Source organism: Zeugodacus cucurbitae, chromosome 3 (assembly GCF_028554725.1).
Source record: "Zeugodacus cucurbitae isolate PBARC_wt_2022May chromosome 3, idZeuCucr1.2, whole genome shotgun sequence".
Taxonomy (NCBI): Eukaryota; Metazoa; Arthropoda; class Insecta; order Diptera; family Tephritidae; genus Zeugodacus; species Zeugodacus cucurbitae.
Genome location: NC_071668.1, coordinates 42,250,284 through 42,253,491, shown reverse-complemented (window position 1 = coordinate 42,253,491; position 3,208 = coordinate 42,250,284). Strand labels below are relative to the sequence as shown.

Genomic DNA, 3,208 nt, shown 5'->3' with positions numbered 1-3,208 from the left:
TTTTCCAGACTAGATAAAGAAGCGAAGCGTATGGGTCTGGTGGTGAATGAGGACAAGACGAAATATCTCCTGTCATCAAACAAACAGTCGGCGCACTCGCGTCTTGGCTCCCACGTCACTGTTGACAGTCATAACTTTGAAGTTGTAGATAATTTCGTTTATCTGGGAACCAGCATTAACAACACCAACAATGTCAGCCTTGAAATCCAACGCAGAATCACTCTTGCCAACAGGTGCTACTTTGGACTGAGTAGGCAATTGAAAAGTAAAGTCCTCTCTCGACGAACCAAAATCAAACTCTATAAGTCGCTCATTATTCCCGTCCTGATGTATGGCGCTGAAGCGTGGACGATGACAACATCCGATGAGACGACTCTTGGGGTTTTCGAGAGAAAGGTTTTGCGCAAGATTTTTGGTCCTCTAAACATTGGCAACGGCGAATACCGCAGGCGATGGAACGATGAGCTGTACGATTTATACGACGACATTGACATAGTTCAGCGAATAAAAAGACAGCGGCTACGCTGGCTAGGTCATGTTGTACGGATGGAAGAAAACACTCCAGCTCTGAAAGTATTCGATGCAGTACCCGCTGGAGGAAGCCGCGGAAGAGGACGACCTCCACTCCGGTGGAAAGACCAAGTGCAAAGTGACCTGGCTTCACTTGGTGTTTCCAATTGGCGCCAAAAAGCAAAAAGGAGGAATGAGTGGCGCGCTCTGGTGGATTCGGCTATAATCGCTTAAAGCGGTTCCTACGCCAAATATATATATATATATACTTTTTACATATTTCATATATAAATTTAGTATTAATTATTACATTTTTATTTTTTGTAGTTGTTGTTATACAATTCAAATAAAATCCCATTACTATTACGAATGTTATTAGTATACGAACATTCATTTGTATAATTTAATAATATTTTACATATAAATTATGAATTAGCAAATGAATAAATTAATACTAAACGCGAACGATTTCCTTATAACTATCCTGTAAGGATCCAACCAAACTAATGAACCAATATGGTTTGATGTCAATTCCATATCCAATTGGGATAGGATCCCATATGTACATCATAAAAAGGTTCAGCTCGTCAAAAAGAGGTTGTGCAGCTGCTAATCTAAATGTCCGATGGGATTTGTTGTTGTCTTGTTTATCATGCCTGAAAAATATTAGAAATAGAAATTGTTATTAACGATTAGAAAATATGAAAACCTAAGAAAAGTTGTAGCTATTGTAATCCTCCATTTGTACAAAGTATTTGTGTTTATGGTCTGAGTAGGCAATTGATGAGCAAAAACTAAACTCTACAAGTCCCTCATCATTCCCGTCCTACTTCGTGGTGCAGAAGCGGGGACGGTGTCAACATCCGATGAGACGGCATTAGGCGTTTTCGAGAGTAAGTTTTGCGGATTTATGGTCCTTTAAACATTGGCAACGGCGAATACCGCATAAGATGAAATGATGAGCTGTATGTATTGTTCGACGACATAGGCATAGTCCAGCGAATAAAAAGACAGCGGCTACGCGGGCTTAGTTATGTTGTTCGATTGGACGAAAGTGCCTCAGCTCTGAAAGTTTTCGATGCTGTAACCGCCGGTGAAAGCCGAGGAAGAGGGAGACCTCCACTCCGATGGAAGGACCAGGTGGAGAAGGACCTGTCTTCACTTGGTATTACCAATTGACGCCTAACGCCTTTGTATCTTCAATATCTGAAATAGATAATGAAAATATAAGTAATGCTAAAAAACAAACGTATATATATATATATATATATATATGTATATATGTATAAAAGTATATATGTAAATTATATATACATATATATATATATATATAATACATATATATATATATATATATATATATATATCTACAGAGCTTAATGCTTGTAATAACTAATCAAAAAATAAACAACTTTTTAACATCAAAATAAAAATTATTCTAAATAAATATTTTGAATACAATGCAACAGATGCATTCTTGTACATAGATACATATGTACATATGTATGTACATCTTAATACCCACTAACTCAACATGCACGTATACGCATTTATATTTACCATGTTATTTTCCATTGTTTCTGCGTTGTTGTTATACTATATTGCACCAGTGCTAAATCCAAAAACCTGAAATTATTTAAAATTACTAATTTGTATTATGTATTAAAAATATATGAAACATACCTCCACCAATTCCACCGTCACCTCCTTGCTCTTCCTTTCCTGTGCACACACGTATAACTGGAATGAAATTATTTTAATTATAAAAACTAATAACAAAAACAACACAAATAACTGCATTTATAGATTCTAAAAATATCCAAAAACACTTAACAAAATAAAAGAAATATTTAAAACGCACTTACATCCATTCACTTAAAATTTTATTTTCAAATGAACAGCGGCCATGGCGGCGATTTTGAACGGTTCATTGTATCTCTCTCTTGCACATACAAAAATTAGGGTTAATGAATTTTGCTACTCTAACTACCGAGATTGCCACTTAACTACTGTATGTATTGGTCAAAGCTGAAAAATTTTGCATGTGTAGTGGTGTATGAGTTAGCTCCGTCTTGTAGGGGAGATTGAGAGTTTTTTATATTTATTTTATAAATGAATATTAAACGGAAAATTTATTTATTTAAATATTTCATTTGACTTGTGTTGCTGCTATGGTATTGTGTTAAAAAAAAATCTAAAGTGTTAATAGAATTAATAAAAACATTGTTGTAGTGCTTTTGTATACTATAGTGTTACTATATTTTGTATACATTATTACAACTGCTGCTCGCCATCACGTAAGTAAATTATTATTTTATTTGGTAAATTTTGTTACGTTCATGATACGTACATAAACAAATGCAACACGTTATTTAATAAAATTATCTAAAAAATGAGAAACACGTGGGGTACATATATGTTTACAATAGTTAAAATACTATTAGTATACGCAGAGGTATATATCGGCTGTCTCTTTCTTCGGCTAGGGAGACAACTTCCTGTTTTACCAACAGTTACATTACAAGAATACAAGTTTGGCGCTAGCGTTTAAAAAGGCGCTGCATTTTATGTTTGAAGTTGCTAAATTTTTACAAAATTACAGAAAATCTCGAAATTTTGGGAAATTAGGAAAATTAACTCTATGCTCATTTCAGCTAAGAATTAAAAATTATCGGAAAGTCGAAAAAGTAGGAAAACC

The 3,208-nt window shown here is 34.5% G+C and overlaps 1 long non-coding RNA gene across 1 annotated transcript; it reads right to left on the bottom strand.

The window, feature by feature from the left end:
* Positions 1 to 851: 851 nt before the first annotated feature.
* Positions 852 to 2,250, bottom strand: LOC128920401 (uncharacterized). Its single transcript, XR_008470448.1, has 3 exons — positions 2,194 to 2,250; positions 2,071 to 2,136; positions 852 to 1,716 (listed from the first exon to the last, which is right to left on the bottom strand). It is a non-coding gene; the product is annotated as an uncharacterized LOC128920401 (long non-coding RNA).
* Between the last annotated feature and the right edge of the window lie 958 nt (positions 2,251 to 3,208).